Genomic DNA, 15,039 nt, shown 5'->3' on the forward strand with positions numbered 1-15,039 from the left:
TACAACAGCTTTATATTACACCACCTGCTCTTCCTGTACCAATGGAATAATTTGTTGCTATATGTACATCATGCCATAAAAATGTATGACATTCATATGACGATATAATGAGACAAACTCAGTGTAAGTTGGCTGGTTAGAATAGAAGTGTTCCTCTCTTCAATCTTTTAAATTCTTACCACTTGCCCTGTTGTACTTTTACTGACATGGGTAACACTGTGCTGATGTTTTGATAACAACTCAGAGCTAGTAACAACTGGAGCTAATTTCAGAGCTCACGGTTGGAGCTAAAGAAGTTTATGGAATGAAAAATGCTTTGCTGATTGCTTTTAAAACACCCATGGAACTGAGGACAGTCACATCCAAAACAGTTCTTAATGGGCCAGAAAGAGTGAGCTGGCACTTGCTCCGCTCCCGTGGCTCTTGGGAGGACATGGTGGTGTCCCCACAGTAGCCAGCAGCAGCAGGTCCGTGGTTGACACATCTCCTGAATCTGCTCACAAAGTGCTGATAAGGAAACGCAGAGTGCCTTGGCAGGAAGCCGGGCTGCGCTGGCTTTGGCCAGCCGCTGGAGTTACTTCCTTGCAATTTTATACCATCAAGACCAACATGCCACGGAGAAGGAAACACAAAGACAAGCTTCCAAGGACAAGGTCACTGTACTCGCCATTAGCAAAGAGAGAAATAGGAATGACACTTCCTTCTGTCCCAATGGCTTTATTATTTTGAAAAATTTTGTATTATGAGTGTCACTAAGACACAGGTAGGAAAAAAAAAAAAAGATGAAAATTAGAAGACAACAATTACTGGAATATAAAGTGGAGAAGTTATAGAACAAGGTTTTCAGAAAATGACAAGGAAATGGCATGATTGTTTAACAGTGGGTGAAAGAGGGGCCTGGGCAGGAACTGATCATACTTCTGAGAACAGCATCACTATGAAAGAAAAACTTGCAAGAGAGGAAATTTTAGATGAATGACTCATTTGGTACTCATTTCAAGCAGGGGAAATGACAGCCTGAGGGGTGAATCAGTCAGTCACTTCTCCAGCTCCACAGCAGACTGAAACATGAATGCCAAGACTGCAGCTCATCAGGAGAGCCCAGGCCTACAGAGAGACATGGTTGTCTTGAAGCTCCTGCACTTGAGGGCCTCTGAATGAAGGAGTTCCTCCTGCTAGCTCATGCACAACAGAGCCCAAAATGCTTGGCATAACCTATGGTATCTGTCTTGAGTATCGCCAAGTTAAAGTCAAAGTCAAGAGTGATTTGTATGTGCAACCAAAAATGCACAACTGAAATAGGCCAACCTACAGCAGTAAATCTGCAGTAAATAAAAGAAACAGAGCCAAGAGGCAGGGAAAGGGGTACTCCTGTCCTCCCCTTCCCTCAAGAGGAGGCTGAAGGTTGATGCCAAGTCTCTTGGAGGTGAAGGGGAACAGCTGCCTGTTGTTAGGGAGACCCTCTAACTCCTTTATCTCTAACTCAGCTCTTAATAACATAGTAGCAGTGCAATTTAAGGGACAGTGGAAGGCATATAAAGAAACCAAAGGAGGACTTTTCAGGGGCTTGGGATTTGGGGCATTTTTTGTTTTGGTTTGGGGTTTTTGTGTGTTTCTTCATTTTGTGGTTTGTTTTTTTTTTTTTTTTTCTGCAGAAACTAGGAGAATGGCAACCACTCACAAAGAATGAAAACGCTAATGGCAGCAGCAAATAGTATTTTAATGAATGCAAAACGTCCTTAAGTGTAAAGAGTTAGTAACTACCAACAAATAAGTAATAAGAGGTACAACCTCTATGGTGAGTCTTCAGGTCTTTCCTCTCATCCACCCTTCACGTATATAAAACTAAACTGAGTGATCGCTATTTTCTCTGTTAAGAAACTGGGAGTAAGGGAAAGGCAGGATAGGACATAAACCTTCAAGTCAGTGGAAAATTAACCCAATCGGGCAACAGACAACTGTTTTCATCTCATGCCATGTTGCTAACCCTGGGAACTGAAGTCTTACAGCATATGCTGTCAAATATAACACACATTTGTTTTGCTGGAAGAGTTTCATAAATGTATCGAGTCTCTTCTCTCCCAGCATACACCCTGCAGTCTCCCCACCGAGGAGTAGCTGCGGCTGACAACCCACAACCCTTCCTATGGGTTTCTTCCCTTGGTGTCAGCCAAAGCGATGGTGGGGTGAAACAGTCACCAGAATTTTCCTTGGCTGCCTGGGCAGAGAGGGAAGGTTCAAAGGGGACAAGAGTCTGGAAACAAGGATTGCTGGTCTAGACAGTCACTCTTTCCTATCTGTAGTTAAGCTAATATTCAACCATTGAATAAACAAAGCCATGCGACTGGTACGGCCTTTTATTTGATGAGGGAATCATTAGCAAGTGTATGTCTTCCCAAGGCCTCTCTTGCTTGCAAAACCACTTGCAGATTGTGAGAGGTATGCATTTGTGTATCATCTTACTTGACAAACTGTGTCCCACACCTCTTGGGTAGTCCAGGGTGCTAAACAGCCTACAGGTTATAGAGCTTTAATTATCAATTTCTGAAAAACAACACAATCTACCACTAGCAGATACAAGAGGTTTTGATAAACAGCCTATTTCCCTTCTTCTCTCCTTTGGAGGAGGACATACAGAGAGATGGTAGATTTCTGTTTGGTGCACTGACATAAAAACACAGTTTGGTTTTGTGAAGGCTCCATTCACTGATGCACTCCCTGTTGCTTTGCTAATACCTTTTCGTTTCAAAAGTACCCAACCCCCAGGAGCAAAGGAGAGTGAGAGGTTGGCAGAGGGACTGAGGAGCTGAGAGCTCTTCTGGGCAGGGCTGTCCCACCCTGCCATTGAATTGAACTTGCAGCACAATGGCCCTAGGCTTGAAAAGCCTCAAAATCAGCCACTATGCCACAGGGTCCACATAAAACCAATCTCCTGATTATGAAGTGACATACCTCTTTCTTTACCTGCTGAAGCCTGGTGCCCTCCAACAGCCTTGTTTCCTACTCCATAATTTGAGTTTTTTTGCCAGCTCCTTAAACTGAAATTTCCTTTCTTGTGGTTTTCTTGTCTTTGTACATGGAAGCCAACAACCAAACACACTTCGTCTTAAGTAAGGTACAAAAGTTCTCAGTAACAGTTAGGATATTCTGCAACTTGCAATGTCTTCCAGGAATGGTAAGTTAAACACAGGGACATGTTTATCACTCTCTAATAGCATATAAACTATTTAAAGTGACACAATACTTTATAAAAGTTGGCAACTCTTGCTAATATACTGAGTGTATGGGGGGGGTGGCCTTTAAGCAGGAGACTCGTCTGGATTTTGTCCCAACTCAGAGTTTCTTTTAGTTCCACCCAACAAATGTCAACTATTAAAACCACCAGAGCAACAGCTTAGTTTACAGTTCATTGTCTGCACTTTGAGCAAAGGTTTTGCGTAGTCTATGACTGAAGTAAGCTTCATACTCTATGAAATACTTATGGTCACAAGCAGAATTTTCAGGAACATTTTCTAAGATATACTCTAAAGTGAGTAAAACATATGGCCATTTTATGGATAAATCATTTATGTAGAACGTTGCAGGAATAGGAATCAAAATAACATGCCGTGAACACAAATGATCTCTGAGACACTTCAGCAAGGGGCAGTCTAGACATATCTGTGCTGTAGGCAAAGATTGCCTTTACTGTCTGCTTCCCACCCTGGCTCTCAAACTATCACATCGCATCTTCCCATTTGGAAAAAAAAGAGTAGCATGCTAATCTGTTCCTTTGATAAGAACCTAATTCTGCACTGTCTGCCTAGTATGAAAATATTCTAGGAACTTAGTCCAAAATCTGCTGAAACCAAACTATGTGACTTAAGTGGTAGTTCATTAAGGTCTTGGTGTAAGGGGCAACATGGCATGAATACAGATGACAGAGTTAAATCTTAAACGAAGGCTGTAGAAATGCAAGATTTCATTAAGGCTAAAGGAAAAAAAAAAAAAAGAGACAAAATTGGATCTTTGCTTTTGGAACCTGAAAGTTAAAAAATACTCCAAACAGCTTGAAAACATATGGAAAAATATTAGCACTTTACACCGTGCATTTTTTTTCCTGAAATGACCAAGTAAATTGAGTGTTTTCAGTAAAGAGTAAGAACCATTCATGGTCTCCTACAATTCCTTTTTGTACCATCTGTGCTTGAGCCTTTATAATGCATGAAAAGAAGATCGAAGTGCTAAACTAATTCTTCACTGAGAAAAAAAGAAGCGTGTTAGCCTAAACAAGGCTCTTTTCCTATTTAACATGTGCATCCCAATTATCTGCAAAATAGAACTGTCACTCTGTCAATTACATGTGCAATAACAATTCAGGTTATTGACACAAAGAGTAAATAATAATCGCACAGCAAACTTGAGTGCTTTCCAGCCTTCTCCTTAAAAAGTTATATTACAGATTTCTAAATTACTTACATGTCTATTGTTAACGTTATACACTTCCATTATAAAAATATGCCTGTTTTCTTGGTTTGCTGTAGGTTTTTTTGTTTGGTTTTGGTTTATTTGGTTGGTTTGGTGTTTTTTTGGTGCTTTTTGGTTTGGGTTTGGTGGGGAGGTGTGGGGGCAGTGTTGTTTGGTTGTTTTTGGTTTTGTTTTTTTCCATTTTACTTGCCTGGTGTGGAACTTGGTATGGAAATATTACATTTCTTGTAGAAGTTTGCAAAACACAAGCACTGCTGTTGCCTCTCAGAACAGCCTACTTTTGTTCCCAGATAACAGTATAGCTCTTTTTTTAGCTCAGACTCTAGACAACCAGAGGGTGAGAAAAGAAATCCTCAGACATCCTACCAAAGACTCTGCTGTACTTTGATTCTGCACAGCATCACAGCACAAAAACATGTAGAAGAACGAGCATCTATAGCTGCTTCAGTGCTTGGGGTGAAACATTTTTTAAAAGCCAAGAATGTAACTTCTAGAGCTATCGTCATTTCAACTTCTGACATACCATTGCACACCATTACAAAGCAGAAATAAAATTTGAGGTTTGTGTCCCAAGGTTCAGCCTGGCATTAGCTCTGTGAATTGAAACAGCCACAACTCACACTGCAGTAAAGCTGAAGTGGAAGCTGCCAAAGGTAAATCTTTCCTTTGGGATTTCTACCCCAGCTTTCCGCAGCCCGGAATTGCCCTTTCGCTGCATGTGAGCGAGACAATGAGACTATTAAGCAGTTCGGCTTTGTTTTGCACGCTATGCAACCCTAATTCCCTCCTGGGAGAGGATCTCTGTAGGACAAGGAGCTGCTATCAGCCTCTGTAATCAAGCAGTGCAGCCAGAGAAACAAGCCGCCTGTTCAAGGAAAAGCTTTGTATCCTGTGTTTTACACAACTCAGCCCAGGCAGCTCCTCGCCGGTGAGGCCCCCCCGTGCTGCCCCGGTAATGCTGGAGAAGTTGGAGTCCTTAAATTAAGTTTGGTTGAGTTTAAATGAGGAAAGCCTTCTCTATCTGTGTGCACAGAAAATATATAACTTATTAACAGAACCAGTCACACTATCCATATTTTCTTTTTTCCTTCCTGCCCTCACTATATTAACTCTAACAAAAATTGTTGTGAAATACATTTTAAGTGAAAAATTAATCAAAAAGGCTAGAACATGAAAAATGTGCCCTGCCGTGAAACCAAAGGACATTACTCGCAGACTGTATAACAAATGTTTTGGAAAGCACTGAGTCAGCCTTAGCGGCCAATGTAAACAAGGCCTGGGCAATACCTCCAGTGTTGCTCCATCTGGCATTAGAACCCCATGCTGTTCACAGCCCAGCTCTGACTTCAGACAGAGCACTGATCCACTGCTTGCCAGGGACTAACAAAAAGTATTCCTTCCCAAAATGCCTGGCTTCAATAATACTGGATATGAAGTGGTTTCTTTCTTGGTTTCTTGTTTGCTTGCTTGCTTGGTTTTTTTTTATGCCAAAGCATCAAACATTGAACTTCAAACATTGTCTACTACGGAGTGCTAAACAACAGCCTGGCTGGCTTAAAGTAATTTAGAGGGTTGAATCCTCTGCACATCTCAGAGGAGAAGCATTCATGCACAGGTACATTTGAAAGCCCACAGGGAAACCACGGAGATATCACGAAGGGGGACAGCCCTGACAGACAATACAGCCACATGCTCGAGCCACAGCAAGAGGTGACCAGAAACCACCACCTGATTACAGAACTTTTCATTCATCGCCTTGTGTGGTTGCATCTCCAGGGCTTGTCTTGTGCCATCCAGCCTACAGTCCCCTTATTTGGAAAAAAGGTGACTCCCAACCCCATACTCTTCCTCCTGTATTAAAGATAGGTGTCACATGGCTGATGGTGGGACAGTTCATACTAGGAGGTTTTCTGGTCCCGACTCATAAACCACTCTGCATGTAGGTCTGATCACAGGTGTACGCTGTCCCCTGGGGCAGCTTGGGTGGTTTGTGGAGCCAAGTACGTGCAAGAGCTTTGCCAAGTCTGTCTTCATTATCTCCAGGCTCTGTCAGGTGCACAGTCTGGCCTTATGCAATTCCTCCTCTCAGATCTAACCCGAATTATAACTACAGAGCCAACCACCTTCAAACGCTGCAAAGAGGGAATTGAGGGAGGGCATGGATACCGTCCAGAATTCAAATGTGTCATCAGTCCACAGACCAAAGCAAATTTACCTCACTGGTTGACCACATGGGAATCCTAGATCTACACCTCCCTCAGCACTGCCTGCATCTGAACACAGAGCTTTGCCGCTCATCTTAGCGCACATGTGCCTCCAAAATAGGTTCTCACTCATTCCTCCTGCTACCGGTATCAATCTAGTGTCTAAAATAATCTTCCCTAGTGGAAGGCAAGTTTTCTATTCCTAATGATGCTAAATGGTATCATCTGTTGCCACTGTGATGCAAACTGGGCTGCTATGGTGTTGATCCTCCCAATTATATTTTTTTAACTTGTCAGGCTTAACCATCTACCTGGAATTGGCATAGTAGCACCAAAACAAAAGGCAGTAAAGAAAAAAAAAACGTTAAAGGACAAATAAAAAGTATTAACAAGCTTTTTGCAATGCCAGCATGCACCAGTCAGATACATTCAATAAAAGGCTCAAGTTGGTTCGGCTTAAAACCAGTGAAGTTTTGGATTGGGTTTTTTGGCCAGTGTTATTACAAACATCATAGGATAAACAACAAAGCACTGGAAAATAAACCCTAAAACGCTAATCAGAATATCCAGCTTTAAATTCCACTGATGAGGCTTTGCAGTTTGTTTCTTTGGGGAAGGAAGGTTAAGGAGGATCATGCTGTCTGTCTCATTGAAATAAATAACTTACGCTTTTTCTATGGATAAACAACGTTTAATCCAATTCCTTGTATTCCTTAAAGACGTGTTCATTAGAGCATAAGCAAAACAGCGCTGGGTGCGTGGGGGATTCACTCTGCCCAACACACACACCTTTAAACAATAAGAAGTGTGCTTAAATACAGTAAGGTATTACATATTCATAATCACCCCAAGAACACCTATACATATTCATAACCTTTCCCTACTTCTGATTAAAATGAGTCTCAGACAACCATTTCCATAGACCCTCCCCTGTTGCACCTGCGCAGTGCCACTTGGTGAATTTGAGGATGGGTCTTTGGGGGTCTTTGGATGAAGGCTCCTTCAGCTTTGTCACAGTGAACTTTTTACCTTTGGCTCATTATGTTGAATTGACTGGGACCCAAGCCGCCAAGTCGATTGAAACCAGACTGGCGCCCCCTTTTGCTGTAAATCTCCGTTATCTTGTCTCCTCAAGTTTACAGCTAGGTGCAGTAAAACTTCTTATCTTGGCATTCGATGGGGTTCTGTTCTTCTTAACATAAAGCTCTAAACTAAGCATTTATTGTGTAGCTAAGCCTTAAAGTGTCAGTTCCTTAGTAGGCACCCATTATATGTTTAGTTAACCCTTAAAATGCTAGTTCCCTCTGTCAATATAGCTTCATAAACAAGTTTCATAACTTTTTACATGGAACTTAACCACCTTTTTCCTTTTTCCAGCTTCAGAGCCCGTGCCTCATTTGGTTATATCTGTAAACATTAAACATCTTAGCATGAATCACAACTGCATTTTTCACACCATCCTGTCTTAATCTTTTCCTTCTTCCTCCTTCCACAATGTTGAACCACTTGGCCAATTTCAACCATCTTGGCAGAAGACAGAGAGATGAGGTTCCCAGAAGTTTCATGAGACAAGAACTGGGTAAAGGAGAGACCTTGTAATGGCCCAAATAATGGAAAGGCTGATTAACCCATCCCGTGCTAGAACTCAGAGAATCTACAGATGACAGAGCCATTAGAAGTGAAACTTCTTACTTCTCCCATATGTGGAACAACTTGTTTTTTTCTTGAAGCAGTCCCCATCATGTGGATCCTCATAAATGCTTTTATTAAAGTATTTTAACTGGAGCTGTCAACTGGCTACAGATTTCTAAGCTGTGCATCCCTGTGCAGTGGAGCCATCTCAGTATGCAGTAATCCACCCCAATGGCTGATGCCACAGATCACTTAAAGTTATTTTCCTAGGCCATTAGGACTACAAAAGTGAAACACACATGCTGTGATGTTACCAAGTAGTGGACTTAATTCTGTCTCTTGCTACTTAGATTTTATTCTGCTTTCCCATGTTGGCTTCTTTATCATCTTTGCGCACTGCACAAACCAGAGCAAGCCCCTGACTGCTGAACAACGATGTCTGGTTTGATAACTTGGGCAGGGACCACCTATTGTTATGGAAAAGGACAGATATAGGTTTGGGATAGTAACTAACTGAATTTGTTATTTGCAACTGAAGCAAGATTCCAGCTGATTTAAAGACAACGGTCTCTGTATCTCATTTACCAGGCTCTCCAAGCCGTCTGGTTTTCTGATCAGGAACTAAGCGACAGAAATAAACAGTCGGAAATTCAAATACACCCTTACACCATTAGCACTTTCATCTAGTCCACATTGAGATAAAGAAGAATTCATTTTGAAAATCCATAATGCAAAACTTCACAGAGAATTTCCTGGAGAAGTGTAGATGTCTGATAAAAAAAAAAAAAAAACAAAAAACCCACAACATTTCTAATTAAAGTGCTCAAATAACAAAGGGCACCTTTCACATTTGATTTGTACATCCATCATAGATCCACAATTACTGAACATAAAGTTGATGAATGAAAAATTGTGTCTACCAATTACTTGGATTTGCAGATTAGCAGTATCAGAATTTTTCCAGTATCTCTGTCACAACACACAAATTCGCTGGAGTTCACATACTCCTAAGAAAGATGTTGATTTTGTTGAAATGTGTTACTACAACTAGAGGACCAAGTGGTCTTATCTTTGTTTGCTGGCTGCCTCTCTGGTTCTTCTGGTACCCAGCACCTTGCGTATGCCTCAGTAATTAGAAGACTCTCTCCTTACATTTTGTGGTTCCTTATTTGTCAGACTGGATCCTTCTGTTTTAAATGCGTTCTGTGGAAAACTTTGCACTAGATGGTTTGTTTTGGAGGCATACATTTTCCTAAGTGCTTTTTGCAGGTGTATATTCTGTGCTTTGCTGCTGCTGGAGTACAAGCGAGTGCCACTCATCCCAGTTTCTCCAAAATCCCATCTCCCAGCCCAAATGCTACAAAGTCCTTATCCCCTTCCATGGGGGATCCTAGAAGAGACTACTCAGCCAAGCTCCCACACTCATTCCCTGGTGCATGTTGCACTAGGCAGAGCAGATGGCAGGACAGAGGTCAGTACTACTCAGCCCTGGTAACTATTTTTTTCCAGTTTACTTCTGGAAGCCAATTCATCTTCGAGCTGAATGAGGGATAGCAAATCTCCTCACCCACTGCACACAGATGGATCACATATCAGTGTGAAAACAGGAAGCAAGGGTGTTGGTCAGTACTCACCTTCTGGGATGCTTACATCCTAAAAAGGGGTTAAGTGGCGTGAATTTTAAAAAGCTCCAAGCACTATTTCCTCCATACAGCAAACTGCAGTACACTGCAAGCACTAGATCTCCATATGAGGTTATCTCTCACAGACCAGTGTTACAGCCTATATACCACTATGTGACCACCTGCCTTCATCCATACATGCACGTACACAACCTGCATGGAAAAAAACTAGATGTTCTGGCACAGGGAGCCGCAGAAAAGCTGAGATTGCTGAGAAAGCTGTCACTGGTGTCATGCTGCAAGGGACTCCATCCTGGCTCCCTTAGGCAGCTCCAGGAGCCAGATGTGCACCCCAGCACTTCCCCAGAACAGCCCTGTCTCACACGCTGAGAAAGAAGATGCTTGAGAGGGCTCAGTGAAATGCAAATTTAGCTGGGTCAAAAAGAAAACAAAAGTCAGAGGGTTTGCACAGGAAACAGTCTGGGGGTGGGGAAAGGAGACTGAATGCCGTTCATTGAAATGCAAAGTGGAAATTTTCCTTCTTGGGAAGAGGAAAAAAACTCCCCAGGGGGATGATTTTTTTCAGAGAGCAGGAGAGTAACTGGTAGCAAAACCTACAATAGGTTGGTCCTGAGAAACAGTGTGAGTTAGATCATCCCTTGTGCGTTTGTTGCAAATGGAGCCCTGCTGCACTATACTTTTTGGTTTTGTCATCACTGACACTGCTGTTTTTGAATACATGAGAGTAGAAAAGAACCTATCGAGATTTAATGAGAGTAGAAATGATGCAAACAGGAATCCATCCACACTGATACCAGCATGTCCCAAACACATCTAGTAATTACCATCTGCCCGAGTTCTCCATTAGCTTTAGTCATGCATCTGTTCAGATGCCTGGGCTGTGTCGCTTCTTGGTGGCTGAACCTCTTGCATACAAAGCTGACAAATGCAGAGGCCCCTACTGCAGAACGCGTGGGTGGCTGCTTCACAAACAACCATTTCACCAGCCTTAGAAGCTTTTTTAGCTTCATCAGGCTGTGTTTGAGTGGATTCATCTTATGATGAGATGAGAAAAAAAGTGGGAATGGGTTTGACAGGCAGAAACAAAAGATGATTTGGCTTAGTCTGAAAAAGAGATATGTGCTGATCCAAGAAGCAGAGAATGTTAGCTAGCAGAGGGAGTAGTTAAGAGGAAAGAGGCTTGGAGGGGGCACTGAATTCAGCAGGAATCAAGCCCAGTGAGCTCTTGTCTGTATCGGCACTTGTGCCAGCGATGGAGGCACAACCCCTATTGCTGGGTCTTTCAGCCTCATTTCTTTGTAGAGCACTTGTACTTCTCTTTCAGACTCACTTGGTCTCCAGCCACCACTGCTGGTGCAGTAATTGGTGACACATCTTCACAAATCAGCCTTGCCTCCTGATTCTTGTCCTCAAGCTTTTGTTTTACCATTGTGCTGACCACCCTTCTGTGCAGCACTGACATTACACAATTGCCTGTCCTGTCTCATCAGAGCCCTGCCTCAGCTAAATCACACAGAATCACACAGAATGGTTGGGATTGGAAGGGATCTCTGGAGATCATCTAATCCAACCTACCTGCTAAAGCAGGTTCACTCAGAGCAGATTGCACAGGAAGGTGTCCAGGTGGGTTTTAAATGTCTCCAGAGGAGACTCCACAACCTCTCTGGGCAGCCTGTTCCAGTGCTCTGGCACCCTCAGAGTAAAGAAATTTCTCCTTGTATTCAGATGGAAACTCCTATGCTTCAGTCTGTGCCTGTTGCCTCTTATCTTATTGTTGGGCACCACTGAAAGGAGTCTGGTCCCATCCTCTTGGCATCCATCCTTGAGATATTTATAAGCATAAATAAGGTCCCTTCTCAGCCTTCTCCAGGCTGAACAGACCCAGCTCTCTGTATTTCTTCACAAGAAAGATGCTCCAGACACATAATCACCTTCGTGGCCCTCCGCTGGACTCCCTCCCTTGTCCTTCTTAAACTGGGGAGCCCAAAACTGGACACAGTACTCCAGATGCGGCCTCACCAGGGTTGAGGGGGAGGACAACCCTCCTCAACCTGCTGGTCAAACTCTTCCTAATGCACCCTAGGATACCACCCCAGTGTACCCACCTCATTAAGCAGCAGATTTACATTTTTCCTAATCTTCTTTTTGCTGCTAATTTATTTGAAGAAGCCCTCCCTGTTGTCCTTGACATCCCCGGCCAGATTTAACGCCAAGTGGAGCCTAGTCTTCCTCACTGCATCCCCACATACTCTAACAGTGACCTTATATTTCTCCCAGGTGGTCTGTCCCTTTTTCCACATTACATCCTTCTTCTGTATGAGTTTTGACAGGAGCTCCTTACTTATCCATGCTGGCCTTCTACTCCCTTGACTTGATTTCTTGCTCATAGGGAGGCATCAACGTTGAGCTCGGAGGAAGTGATGCTTGAATATTAGCCAGTTCTCTTGGACCCCCATACCTTCTAGAGTCCTATCCCATGGGATTCTTCCAAGTAGGACCTTGAAGAGCCCGAAGTTAGCCCTGCTGAAGTCCATGGCTGTAATCCTACTTTTTGCCCTGCTTCCTCCATGCAGGATCCTGAACTCTATCATCTCATGGTCACTGCAGCTGACCCCAACCTTCACATCCCCAACCAGTCCTCCTTGGTTCATTAGGACAAGGTCCAGCAGCACACCTCTCCTCATTGGCACCTCCAGCAGCTATGTCACAAAGTTATCGTCAATGATCTGGAGGAACCTCCTAGACTGTGTGTGCTTAGCTGTGTTGTCTTCCCAGCAGATGTCAGGGTGATCGAAGTCCCCCATGAGAATCAGTGCATGTGATTGTGACGCTACTTCCAGCTGTCTGTAGAAGGCCTCATCAACTTCCTAATCTAGTGGCCTGCAGTAAACAACCACGTCAGTGTCACCCTGGCTAGCCTGTACCTTAATTTTTACCCAGAAGGACTCAACTTGTTTTTCATCCCCCCGCTAAGCAGGAGTTTGACGCATTCAGGTTGCTCTCTCACATAAAGTGCAACTCCTCCACCTCGCCTTGCTGGCCTGTCTTTCCTAAAAAGCACACAGCCTTCCATGACAACACTCCAGTCATGTGAGCTGTTCCACCATATCTCTGTGATTGCAATGAGATCATGGCCATACGATAAGGAACAAAGAAAACAACCTATGTGGACAATGCTTTTTTTGACTGTTTAACAAACTAGTATTTTTTCCACAGTCTCCTTTGTATTTCCCAGCCACCCAGTTTCTGCTTCCACTGCATGCTTTTGCCTGTGTGTGTGTGCGCTGGCCCACACCTACTCTGTCCCATTCCTGTGATAGTACCATTGCTGTCCTGAGGTGACAAAAGTGGCAAAATCTGCTGGTTCTTTCATTCCAGATTGTTATGATGATGGTACATGCTAAACAATGCTACAGGCTGCAGAAAGAATAAATTCAGTTTTGCAAAATGTCTCTATTGTATGGATTCCTTAACATCTAAGAAAAAAAGTAAGCTCATTACCTTTCAGCTTAGCAGGAAAGCATGAAAAAAATCTCTTCTCACCTGGTCTTTTTTGCTGAGTGTATAGAAAGTTACATAGAAAGTTAGTGGTTTTAAGAACCCATCTCCTCTCTCATGTATTACTGAAGTTGAGCAGGAGTTACTCAGGAGTTCTCAGGAGGTAACAGAGCAGAGCCTGAAAAAATGATGAGGTTTGTGCTGAGTTACCCTTTAGAAGGCAGTGTGGAAAATAAACCAAGCATCCTAAGAGAGTAGGAAGAAAGTACTGGAGCTTTGTGTCTCCCCAGCTCTAATCCAGAGGGCTGGTAGGAGAAGGCTGGTACCCTACTCTGTTTGCTGGAGGAGAGAGGGCTTTGGGCAAACAGCTTCAGCACTGTCTTTTTGTTTACTCCAATAAGTATAGCAGTCAAAGCCATCCTCTTGAGTGCTGAAGATAAAGATTATCTCCAGTATAACTGGTGTCAACAAGCATAAAGAGTGCTGATGTTTCTAGGTAGGAGCCCTTGTTGACAAAGCAGAGAGGAATAGCCAAGCAAACTCACTACAGGCTTTGGGGAAACAAAAGCACTTCAGATTTTGTGTGCTCAGTTAAGGCTTCTGGTAAAATTTTAACCTAACCTTTTTCCAACTATTTGCTTTCAGAGAAAAATCAGTGTGTTTCTGTGCAAAGAAGGAAACAAAGATTTCAATAAGAAAATTTAAAATATATATAATTTTTTTACCCAACTTTCTATAGGAGAAAAAACAAATCCGACTTCAGCAGGTCTAATTGGGAGAAGGTTTATGTGTACAAGGAAAGTAAAAACTGATCAAATTCCATCCTTTGTCTTTTTGCCTCTACTACTATCTTTCATTTATATTTTAGGCCCTCATTCTGCCTTGAAAAAGATGCAGTTATAAAAGGCTGAGTCTATGTAAGGTCTCTGTATGGCTGTGTACATGAAACAACAAAGTAAAAATAAATGTTAATTGGGAGCGCTTAATAATAGGGTTACATATTTCTGGATTACTGATTCTTTGTAGACACTTAGTTTTACTAACACAATACGTAGATAGTGGCCTCTTCTAAACGCTGTTGATAATTTCTATTCCTTCTTGGGATGCTGCTTTGAAATCCTTTCATAGGATACTCTGAAGAGGAAAAGCACTGCTTTGCGCAGTTACTTTTTCTTTTGAATTTCCTTACTTGGAGCTTACTTCTACCTGACTGGCCCCTGGCCAAATTTAAACACCTGACAGTCTGCTCAAGGGACCAGGTATTTCAACAGTGAAAACAGGAAAAGACCTGTCTAAACAATACTTTAACTGCTTTAAAGAAGATAATACAAGTGTGACTAGATAGGAAATTTTCTTATCTATTGAAGTAATTTATTTGTTTTCATTTTAAGGAAAAACTATAAGAAGCACTGCCAACATTAATATTTCATCTCCACATTCTCAGCTTTCGTGGAGAGTCAAAAGAATCTCATGTTTCAGCCAGCTTACAGTGACCATATCAGCCCTGACTACTTTGCAAGCAATCCTGTTGAGGTAAATGGAACTAAATACAGAGCTAGATGCTACTCCAGGTGAAAAAGTTTACAAGCTCTTGA

Source organism: Columba livia, chromosome 1 (genome assembly GCF_036013475.1).
Source record: "Columba livia isolate bColLiv1 breed racing homer chromosome 1, bColLiv1.pat.W.v2, whole genome shotgun sequence".
In the NCBI taxonomy this organism is placed as follows: domain Eukaryota; kingdom Metazoa; phylum Chordata; class Aves; order Columbiformes; family Columbidae; genus Columba; species Columba livia.